The sequence below is a fragment of the Tachysurus fulvidraco genome, chromosome 14 (assembly GCF_022655615.1).
Source record: "Tachysurus fulvidraco isolate hzauxx_2018 chromosome 14, HZAU_PFXX_2.0, whole genome shotgun sequence".
Taxonomy (NCBI): Eukaryota; Metazoa; Chordata; class Actinopteri; order Siluriformes; family Bagridae; genus Tachysurus; species Tachysurus fulvidraco.
The window spans coordinates 12,081,531-12,094,215 of NC_062531.1; the positions used below are offsets into that span (position 1 = coordinate 12,081,531).

The 12,685-nt window shown below is 36.6% G+C and overlaps 1 protein-coding gene across 3 annotated transcripts in view; it reads left to right on the forward strand.

The window, feature by feature from the left end:
• The first annotated feature begins 12,614 nt into the window (after window positions 1-12,614).
• nol4la (nucleolar protein 4-like a) overlaps window positions 12,615-12,685 on the forward strand; it is a 41,339-nt gene continuing 41,268 nt past the window's right edge. For 2 of the 3 annotated variants that reach the window (XM_027167092.2, XM_027167093.2), the window contains exon 1: window positions 12,663-12,685. This exon is cut by the window's right edge and continues 589 nt beyond it. The gene's annotated coding sequence lies outside the window, so the exon portion shown is untranslated. The other variant, XM_047799857.1, reaches the window with a different exon arrangement.

Below are 12,685 nucleotides of genomic sequence, written 5' to 3' on the forward strand. Positions count from 1 at the left end.
GCTGTGTATAAGATGTGTAACTATTGTGCTGTAAATAGGTCGTTACACAATTCTGTCCTAAATGCACATTTATACATTTATTTAAAACCAGTCGAGTCCTCAGTCTTCACTTATTTAGGTTGAGTCCATCGTTATATGTATAGAGCTGGTAGAGATCCGCTTAGAGACCGTATTCTTTGTTCATTTTTTTATCCTCTAATTCTGATGTTTCGGCTTCTCACGGTGTTTTGGATATTAACAAAATTGTTTTGTGTAGCTAAAATGGCAACAAACAAACAAACAAATCAATCAATCAATCAATCAATCAATCAAGTAATTAATTAATTAATTAATTTTAAAAAAGGTAATCTCCTTCCCGCTTGGTTTTGTATAATTAAGACCACACAGCGTAAGTAAAATGAGGAACGCTGGATACGTGAATATTAAACAAAAACGAAACTAGTCCATACTTGAAGGTTGTTACTTGGAGAGGAAAATGGCGGCCTGACACAATTCTGTAGTGAACTGAAATGGAAGGTCGCTAAACGCGGACATGCAGTTTCTTAAACGCCCCAATTTATAAACGTCTTCTTTTTTTTATCTTTGTGATCAAAACTATGTGCACCACAGACACGTGGATTCGGCGCAGATACAGACAACTAAAAATTAAAAGCAAATAAAAAAACGGCTTTTTCATATTATAGCTTCCTCTTGGAGACTGGATGTTAGTGAACATGTTGAGCACATTCTAAAATATTGTTTTTGGACACTGTGTTTTATTCCTTTTTTAAACAACTAGGTAGAAGGTAGAACGTAAAAATATATATAATATTCTTAATAATATATAGTATATGTTGACTAATTTTTAACAGTTTTGAGGTAACTTAAAAATTTGTCTTATCTCAAAAAGTTTACATATGCTGAGTCTGTGCAAATAAAGAGCCCTATGTAAATGTCATAGATCAAAATGGTGGCTGGTGGTTTTGCAGTCCACGACTCAAAGACAAGCAAATTCGATCTGCCTCTTCTTTTACCACATCCTGTTTTTATTACCAGCCTGTTTTTATTCTAATAGTCACACTGGAGATATTTTTTTATCAAAGGTCATTATCATTATTGTTTTACTTTACTGCGTGCATTTTAAATGTTATATTATTTAATCTTGGTTTTGATGATAAAGCTGTTTCCTATTATACAATGCTTAAGTCTGCTTCTGTTGTTTGAACTGTGTTTCCTAAATAAACTTGTCCTGAACTGACTTGACTGACTATTATTTGGTATACAAAAAAAAATCCTCTTCAGAGGAGTTTCGAGATACGTCTCCTCTTAACAAATGACAGACTTCTCTTTCAAAAATAATTTGCAGATAATATAATAATCTGATTTTTTTACATGAGTATCAAGAATCACACAGAACATCTGCTTGTGTATATTGTTACTACTACTACTACTACTACTACTACTACTACTACTACCACAGATATTACATAAATACTTAAAAAATGAGCACAAAACAGCACAAACTCAAAAGACATACACAAATCCAACAAGTAAGTCTGAGAACTATGTTTCATTTACCTTCAACAGAAAGACCAAAAATGTGCTTTTCAAGCTTTTTCAAGCTCTACTGAGACTGAGAGACTCAGTCTTTGGCCAAGGTGTGTTGTCAAGTTTAATTTACAATTCAAATTTAAAAACAGAATGAAATGAAAATGAAAGTACAGGTGAGAAACATCAGTACAGACAGTTGGAGCACTCAACCAGAAGCATCCTGAATTGAAGAATCCCTTTTAGGAGTAACCAAAACTCAAACCAAAAAGTAAACAAAACATAGCACCTTTGCTAAATATAGCAGACATGTCACTGATTTCATCTCTTAGTGTGTAACCTGTGCTGTTTTGTTTTGATTTCATGTAATGTCTTTTCATTGATTGATAAAACTATTTTGTTAAGCTCCACAGTATTTCACCTGTCAAACCAATTCTTGATTCCACAGAGACTTACTGAAATGACAATAAAAGCTTCTTGACCTCTGCTTTCCAGAGCACAACACGGCCTTTTAATGTGGCCACCATGGACTATCTCAGCACTCATGGACTTTGTCACATTCCCATTCACCTGACTTCTAATCAAACACACCTTAACCAACTCAGAAAAACACAGCATTTATTCACTCATTGTGCTCATAACTGACCACATTATTAAATTACAGTTGCTGATTTCTCTTTTTAAGTTTGGTCCTGTTTTGTCCTGTTTTCATCTGATCTTTTGCCTGTTTGTTTATAATGGTCTTGCTGCATGATTTAGTTTTGTTTGTGTGTTTCCAAATAAACTCTCACTGCATTTGCATCTGCTTCTGCCTACATTCTTTGACATTATCTTAACTTGGCTGCTTATTTATGCCCTCTTGCCTTTTTTTTTATTTTTTAGAGTTGTTGTGAATTATTGACCATTATTTTCTGTACTGTTCTGATTACAGTTTATTTTTCTTGCCAGTTGCCTTCCAGTTTATAGACCCACACTATGGACATTGATTGACCCTGATTAAAAACACACACCCTATGTATATACACTTGCCAGTAGAAGCACATTACACTATTACTCTTGCTGGAACTACAATTTGAAATGTGTGTGTTAGATAAATGGTGGATTAGAAATATGGTGGTAAAACATTTATTCTCTGTTGCTAGTGGTGAATGGGTTCTTGTGTGGACTGATAACCTGATGAATAAAAGTAAATACTACCAAAATCATGGCTTTTTTTTAAGTTGATGGAAAGATACAAACAAGGAGAATGTATACACGTAAAATGGAGGAAATAACCTCTCTTTTTAGAAGGAAGCATTAAAAGAGAGTGATGTTTTTGAAAGTTACCTCAATATCAGCATTGAAAAGGAAGTCAGATCAGATATGCATGGAATGGATGAATTCAAAAACTCCTGAGTTTTTGTCCCCAATAAATAATAGTGATCTTTTCAACCACACCCTCCTGAAGGAACTAACAATGGCAGAGAAGTTGGAAGGTGGTACATGTGGCTCTCTGAAACTAAATAAAGAGAGTGCTATTAAGCCATTGAGATAAAGATTTAAAAGGTGTGAGGCAAGGAGGAGGGAGATTGCTAACTTTCAATAGAACAGACAGAAATGTAGAGTGACCCAGTCACAGAGAAAGTTACAAAACACTAGTACTTGATTACATTTAACTGAAAGATTGAGCATACTTTGAAATAGGTACGTGGTTTGACTGTGGGACATGAGGTTTATAATGCTTCCAAGGTTCTCACCCCTGAAAAGCTGAGGGCCTTTGGGCTCTTCCCCCTCATTTCCTCCCGTTGATATTTGCAACTGAAGATAAGGGCTTACTAGCCACAATCTGACACGACCATATTCCTTTACTAGTTTCACTACAGTTTTCGTTTCTGTAATCAGGAGATCTTTTACACCCTCATACCCTCCAAAGGCAGAGATCACTATCCCACATCACTCCAGGTGTTGTTTTATTTCACACAAGGTGGAGGTCAAGGCTATTGTTGCCATATGAAAGCACAATAATGTCCCAGCCAGGATGAATTCTTCCCCTTATGCCCAGTGTACTAGCGCAGGCTCCATATCCTCTTGGACTGAAACCAGGATAAATGAAGAAGAAGATGAATTAATGAATGTGAATAAGATAATATTACAAGAAAATTAGCAAAAATACCCAATGTAAATGGGAAAAAAATGCATAAGCAGATAACAACTAAGATAACATAAGCAGACAACTAAGCAGATAACATGGCAATAATTTTCTTTCAGTGATGTCTGGACTTGTTATTCAGTCCTGAACATGTTGCACTACTTATATGAGGTTCTCTCAGTTCCACCTGGCGACTCACAAATCCTGTGACTGACATGCAGTTATGCAAATTCAAAGGTGAACATTTTAAGGGTGAAAATCTTCCAAAAACAGGTTCTTCCCTTTCTTAGAGAGAAACATTATGTTGACTTGTTTAAAATTTTTGAATGTTTTAAATTAAAGTATAATAGTACACCATTTGGAAATGTGTTCCGCTGAGAGTTTAAGATTAAACCTTTTAGTGGAAAAAAGTGCAGTAGCAATACATTTTATATTTTACTGTATTACACTGTATATTTATGCCTGACAATTTCTCTGTGTGTGCTGCATGTGTGTCTAGGCATGTTCGTATTTTGTGAGAATTGGGGTGTGTGTAGCTCCGGGAGGAGGGCATGTAAAGGTCATCAGGGTCACACACATCCTTTGGCTTTGTGTAGAGTCTTTGTGTTTCCTCTCCAGAGGGGCCCATGTGGTTTTAGCACAAGAGGAGGTAACAAAAGGGAGAAGGTGTACCCTTTTTATTGAGTGCTAAAAGTTTATATTATATTGAGCTAAATTTGTTTTTTTTACATCAATATCATATACATATAGAATTTTATATGAATTTCAGGTAAATGTATTGAAATTTAATGTGACCTTTCATGGCTTGACCGCAAATTTGCATGTTTTTTTTTCGACCAAAAACTAGTAACTGAGCAAAATTTAATTTGGGGTTGTGACTCTAAAACAACTTCAAATACCAGGTCCGGGATCTTTTGTTATTTAAGCCGTCTTAATGCAGGAATTTGTGAATCTACTGCCATCTATTGGCCATGAGCTGTCATTATAACATAAATCTCATTGACGTTATCTTGCTAAATATCATCATCACACACACACACACACACACACACACACACACACACACACACACACACACACACACACACACACACACACACACACACACACACAAACGCACGCACTTAGAAGCATTTCTTTGTTTTAGAGTATCCAAACCACATACATGTGTGTTGTCTTGGTAGTAAGAGGAAAGTGGAGAACCGGGGGAAAACAAGTATTAACATTGAAAGAATATGCACAGAACACTGCATAGAGAGTAACCCAAACCCAGTATTGAACACAGGATCTTTGCTATTCATAAATTGTATAATGTTTTCTGTAAAATCCTGTAATCCCTACACTTTGATCAAATTTAAATAAAACATTCATCCATTTATTTTCAGTAATTGCTATTTCCTGGTTACTTTTGGGTAGTCTATCCTGGGAACACTGGGAACTGGAAAATGTTAACACACTCTAGATGGTCATGCTTTACCAATCCACTTATCAGTTGTTTTGAAATGGGACAAAATAGGAAAACACTTGAATAAATATATGCTGAAAATGGGAAAGTCTACAGAAATGGTAGAATGACAGTGCAACATCCTGTGGTATTCTCTTATTAAATCTTTCCCCGTTCACCCATAACTGTAGATCATACATGTTTTTTTACAGTCAGGCCACTTCCTGGAGTCACATATCCCCACACCACATACACACAGAGTTAAGGCGCTGACCTTGAGTTGCCATGGTAACCGTGGTGCTCCAAATAAAACTTCTCTTTAGAAAGCATGCATAGTTGAGCATAATGTCACACACATGTATGTACACACAGAGATTGTTCATTCTACAAACAGAAATAATTTTTTCATATCATGTTGCTTACACATGCTTACACTAAGGTATATTATTTTATTCATATTTATATTTCAGACAATTCATCTACCGTGCTTTTTGTCATACATTCATGCCCTTCATATTCATCAAAACACGATCTTAATTAAAGCATCTTTTTCTCTTAACCTATCAGATCTTTTAATCAAAACAGATTTTTGTGTATAACTGTTGCAAGACAGTTTCCAAGACAACTAGGCCACAGAAGCATATAACTAATGAAGTACCTGTTAACATAAATACCTCACATCTTGAGAAGAAAATGCTTGGAGATAAAGCAAAGTGACTTTAATATAATTAAACAAGATGAAAATGTATTTCTGAGGTGAGTATGCATTATTTTTAAAATTTTATTTGACAGAAAAAGCACTAAATTATATTTAAATACAAAGGAATTCTATGTACATTTTAATATATAGAAAAAAGAAAAAAATAACTGTATTATGCATGTGAAAATATGAATAAAAAATATTAAATACTGGATGTCACAGTAACATCTCCAGCACTGAACTTGGCTAATGTCTCTGAGTTTTGTACATTCTCTGCGGTACATACTTTTGTACATACATGTACGTGATAGTTTCCTCTAGGCTCCTGTTTACTGACGCATTTTGAAAGATATAATGAAAGAATCAATAGAGAATATTCAGTATTCAGTTTTCCAAATCAAATATAAACATTTATATAAAATGTTATAAATATATAAAATATAAACTTATATATATAATGTTTTAAACATAAACATATTAAATGTTTTTTTTGTTTTGTTAGAACAGAGGATTTCCTGAATGTCCTACACCGTTCAAGCTTTTTTCTACTCCTATTATACCTGATCCACACCTGCTGGTTCTGATTTATTAGCCCATGCGTTGGATTGTGTTTTGTGTGTGGACAAAAACTCTGGAGGACTAGAGATAATCTTATACCACTATACCGCAGAGTTTAGATGGTAGATCATGGAGGACTGTGCACAAAGCGGTGAAATGGTGAAATGGGAATATAAATAGATCCTTTTAACTGTCAGTGATCATGAGAGTTTATCTATTAATCTGTAAGTAAAGTTGTTTGAGTGTATGAGGGTGGATGATGACAGAACAGTTGCTATGGTTTCTACAGTCCATATACTGAAATGATAAATGATAGTTTACCTGAATTTGCTGGGTTTCATCTAGAAGATGGTTTTAAGTTACAAATATATTATTATATTTTTTCATTATGTGTCATATGAATTTTTGGTGATACTTGATGTTTTCTATTGAACATTTTGTGTGTAGCCATTGTATTAACACATAGTTTCTCTCCCTTGGCATTAGTATTGTCAAACTTAATTTTTTTATGCACACTTTCTCTCACTTTAGTTTAATTCCATTTATTTGATGCAGTTGTCTTTTTTGGTTTAATATTGCTTTGAAGCAGGATGTCACAGAAAGCTGTTATATCAATTCTATAACTTTTACCCATAAAACCCCAGGTTATTATTCAGTTATTAATTTTCAAGAATATTATTCAGAATTATTATTATAATAGCTACAGTAAGACTATTTAAAAACATATGAATTTGAGGGATGTCTGGATATGTCTGTCCTGGGATAACATAAGATTAAAGGGCGAGATGTAAATGTATTGTAAATGTATATAAAAATATAAATTGAATTATATTCATTACTTAAACAATAATTAACAAATAATCATTGGCAATAAAACTAAGCCTATATTTGTATTTTCAAGTAAATCCTGAGCTACTCCAGCTTTTTTTTTGATTTAATGAAAATGATGTAAGTCATAGTATACAGAATTATGATGGTGATAATAAATGATGAAGTAATTAAACTGTGCTTTATAGAGAGGTGCTTTTTTTGAGAGTTGAAATTGAATGCGTTTGTTCATTGCTCTGTGTATATAGTACATTGATCACAATATTTTTGGTTTGCTAATTTTACACATTACCATGTGTTATTGATTACAACCTCAAATACTCAAAGAAGAGATGTATGGATTGAATCTACTATTGTGAAGACAGTGTGAGGCAAGTGGTCATATCATCCATGGCAGGAAAGGGATCATAGCACACAGTCTAGAATCTGTTCCTCGCTTACCTTTTCTAACTGACCTGTTATCACCCCCCCCCCCCCCACTGAAGGTGGCTTTGTTATACATCTGACACCAATAAATGACACACTTTTTTCAGCCTTAATCCAAACCCTCAGTTAGTAAAGCAGTACAGGTTAGACAGTGGTTCATACATTGAGATCAAGCCTCTGCTGATTGAATTCAACTCCCTGTTCTCATCTTTCTTTTTCTAGTTTTATGATTAACCAGACCCACCAGCCTCCCTCTCCCCCTTTCACCGGTCGTTTCCTGTTACTTGGTTACCAGTTGCTGAGAACTGCTTGGGCCGGCCACGTTGCCATGGCTACCGTGCCCATTCTGTCGTCTCCCGGCTGCCTCTTGGCTTTACTGTCCTGACATCCCCCATCACATAGCCACCCACCCCACTGGTGTCCCATGAGGCTGCATGTGTGTGTGAACAAGTTGGAGTGTGTGTGTGTGTGGTTGTGTATGTTTGTCTATGCACTTCAGTATGTGTCTATGTGTTTCTATGTACATTCCTCCTCCCCCATGTTTTTTCCTCTCTATGGCTGACCAACCGCCCCAGACCAGCAATTTAACACCTGCTGAAGTGCTTCATCTCTGCTCAGATATAGGAAAGCATTGGACAAATCAGCTTTGGTTCATACATGTAACAAACTAGCTAAGTCCTTCCTTATATATACAAAATTTGAAATAGAGAAAAATATAAACATTTACAAAATAATAGGATCCATCCTAAGTTTTTGGTTCTTCAAAACCTTAGTGCTTCTGAGGCTGTAGGAGGTGAAATCACTGATGTTTAAAATCATTATTATTGAAGTACTTCTCAGTTGTATTTATAAATAAAGATGCAAATATAGACAGATAGATATAAGTATATTCGTCCTTAAATGTGTCCAATAAGTTTTTTTTTTAGAAACTCATGAATGGAAAATACTGATGATATACTTTATGCCAAAGGTTTGTTGACACCTGACTATCAGAACCATATGTGTTTTTTTGAACATCCCATACCAGATTTAATCCCCCTTTGCATTTATTATAACCTCCATTCTTCTGGGAAGACTTTCCAATAGATTTTGGGGTTGTGGGGATTTTCACATTCAACCAAAAGAATTGATGAGATTAGGCACTGATGTCAGAGGCTTGGCTCACAATTAGCGTTCCAGTTTATACCAAAAGTGTTCAAAGAGTTGAAGTCAGGATTCTGTTTTAGGCTGTTTGAGTTCTACTCCAAATGATATCTTCATGGACCTTGTCTTGTGCTAAGAAACAAATAGGTTTGGGTCCATTCCTTTCAATGAAGGTAAATCTTAATGTTACCGCATACAAAGACACCCTGTACAATTATGTGCTTCCAACGTTTTGTGTGCTTTTAACAGTTTGTAGACAACCTAGATATTGGTATAATAGTCTGGTGTCCACAAACCTTGGATCCTATATTGTATTTATTGGTATAACCTTTTTTATTCATCCATTTACATTTACAACTGGAAATTGTCTTAGACTATTGACTCGTCCAACATTTAATTGCAACATACTCACTTTTGAAAAATACAAATCGTGCCTGAACAAACAGTTTCCTTCTGTTGCACCAGTGTTTCCCCTCTGTGGGCTAATAATAAAAAACAGAATATATTGTGATGGGACAGACCTCTGGTGCAGTTCTGTGTAGAGAACTATAGGTGGCAGCAGTCAATAGAGCATCATTCTCCACTTCAGTTCATCCATCATGGGCCAGCAAAGATCAATGTCCAAGCATCAACACTCAAACTTCATCTGAGTCATTCGTCTACACAGTCTCTTACACTGTGCATGTGTGAGACATGATCTCATAAACCCTGTCCAGCTCAGAACCTCTTGAATAAGAGCATGTCCCACATCCACTCCCATTGCATAACCAGTGGAACTTCTGACTCTAAGATTAGCTTGGGATGTGAGTCAAAATCCTCTTTTGACACTAATCACCTTGGTTATGGTATAGTATCGTGCCTGCTCCTGAATCACAGAGCCATAGCTGGAAGATGAAGATGCCTTTCTCATGTAAAAACAATGATGGGTTGGGGTTTTAAATGGCTGTGCTGGAGCTGGGGGAGGGGCATTTAATTAGGAAGTGAGATGCTCATTAACTGAAGGGAAGTGTGACAACCCCCTGTCTCTGAGTGCCACTTCATCCCATGAAACCGTTTTCCTGCTAGCAGCTGATCGTGATGTGGTTTAGATGAAATGTCCTGCGATGGGTAGATGACTGATGTTGAGTCATCCTTGTATGTATCAATGTTGTGTTGGACACTGAGGGAAGGAAAGGGAGACAACAACACAAAGGTTTAAATTATGTTATATTATTATGTTCACGATATGTTCACTGTTTGGGCTCATTTTTACCCCAGTATTAATTTTTGTTGCTCAGTGAACAACTGGAAAGGCTTAGAGCTGGTATAAGAGGTAAAAGCAACCAAGAGAGACAAAAAAGTATAAAAGAAGATGGAATAGCAGTGTGAGAGAGAAATGGAGATGAGAGAGACAAACAAAGAGAAAGAGTATTTGCAGAAAAGGGTCTTAGGAAGAAGAAATGTATGTTTTTTTTTATCTGGAGCATTTTGGGGTTAATGCTCTGCTTTAGTTCCACTGGCAAAAATAAACAGCAGTGCATCAGCACAACTGCACAACATGAAACGAATGCCAGGAGAGGAGCTGCAAGCTCTGCACTAACTACAGAAGTGTCCATCTCCCATTCACTACTGCATATGCGGCTTTTGAATGGAGCTGTAAAATCCATGTGACAAATAAGCCAAATGTTGTTGAAGAATATGTTTGTGTGTGATCAAAATGATGAGACTGCAAATAACTGAACACAGACAAAGACAGAAAGTGAGCATCTTTTCTCTTTGCAGGATTTCTAATCATGCCTCAAGGATGTGATGTGAAAGGACTGGGATAAGCCACGTACAGTACCAAGGCCACGAAGCAGCACAAGGTGTTAATCCATGCCTCATAACTACCATAAAAAAATATAAAAGTCCTTACAAACAAACATGGTTTCTGTTAATCTGCCTTCCCTCTAAAATGATGAAACTCCAAGAAACAGTCTGACTTTATTAGAAAGAAAACACATCCAAGCTCACCTGAACAGAGCAAAACGATCCACTCATGCATCAGAAACCAAAAAAATTAAGCTTCTGCTTCAACAATGAATGCCAGTTTCTTTAGTAATTTGTGTGCAAGGTTTAAATAAAATATAGGAGCAGAATGACCACTTCAGATATAGTGAAATAAATCTTTTTTGTTCTAGTGCAGAGCTACAAATTCCTAAGTATGCACTTAAGGTTCTTCAGTTTTCCCTCTCATGAGGTATAAAAACGCTTAATTATCCAATGAGCCCTTTTTTTAGTGCAGCCTTTTTTATTCATATATGGATTGTTGCAACATATATCATATATGTTAGGTGCTAAGACCAACAGATATGTTAAGGAGAGAGGAGGCGTATCATTGAAGTTGATCCGGATTGTCCTGTTCTGCATTTCCTACTGTTAGAGCTGGAGTTGGAGCCTGAGCCGAGCTGCTGTCATAGCAACAGCAGCCGACATCACCAGCAGTCCCAGCATGGTCTTCTACACGGCCCCGGAGCGCTAACACTGCACAGAGCACATACCAGAACACACACACACACACACACACACACACACACACACACACACACACACACACACACACACACACACACACACACACACACACACACACACATACACACACACACTTACTTCATGTTGCTCAGTCAATAAGAAATAACCAAAACAAAGTACATAACAGCCTACGACTAATGCCTACACAAAGGCACCCACATCCTTTCATTCTTACCTATCAAATAATAGATTACACTACCTTAATGAATGCAGCATTTGCACACAAAGTGAATAAAATTGTTTAAAAAACACCAAAATAAGAACTGGAACATAACTGTCTGTGTGTATGAGTACTTATTGTATTGGAGTTGTGTATTTCATTGATATTGCACACCAAGGGAGGAAGAAACAAATGAACTAGGTAAAAAAAAGCAACAAACTTAGTGACAAACTATATGATGTACACGGGAGCAAACACATTACAAACATTACAGAAATAATTTTGCATTCTATTCTGTTGACTACATGTATGTGTACATAAAAGATAACAGTGATTTGAATTTCAATCTAGTTGTTTCTTAAATGTTGTACTTTAACTAGGCGTAGTACCCAAGTGGATGGGAAATAAAGACACGCTGAAGACACGGTGAATGCTTTTAACTTAAATGCATTTTCCCATTAATTTTAATAGCAAAGATGACGCTTTCTGGTCTTTGCAGATTCGAATACATTGGAATTTCAAATCAACCGGACTTCCTTAAAATAGTGCGCCCTGAGGCAGGATGCCTAGCCATGGCTGTGTCCTAAACCGCATTGCAACGTCAGAATGGCATTTTTGGTGACATATTTACCGGTTAGACTAAATACTGTTTTGTAGAATATTTTGCCATATGCACATTTGGAACTGATGTGTGCTTGTGTTTTGATGCCCTCTTTACAGTGTGCGCGCAGTACTGATTCAAACAGGTGGATGAAGCTGCTATCCCGTCTAATGCGTAACGCTTTATAATCAATACAGGTTTAATGCGCAACACTTTACACCACAAAGTAGACACTTTGTGATCATTAGAACCTCCGGAGTGTTTTGTTTCCAAGCGAGGAAACGTCGTCCTGGTCCGTATGTGTGGAAAGCAGAGCGTTAAATGCGGTTAAGCATTCGTTTTCCCTTCCCGATTTACTTGGTTTCTTTTTTCTTTGTTGTTTGGGCTTTTGCAGAATCGCCCTACGGGTTTCTCTTGCTCTGTTCATATCGGCGCTCTGTCAGGAGACCGTTTACGCACAGGTGGGAGATAACCTAACCCGTCTGTTAGGACAGCCCCCTCTCTCTCTCTCTCTCTCTCTCTCTCTCTCTCTCTCTCTCTCTCTCTCTCTCTCTCTCTCTCTCGGAGCAGTATGATGAGCGCGGGTGACATTTGCCGTTGCGGTCTGGGACGGTAGA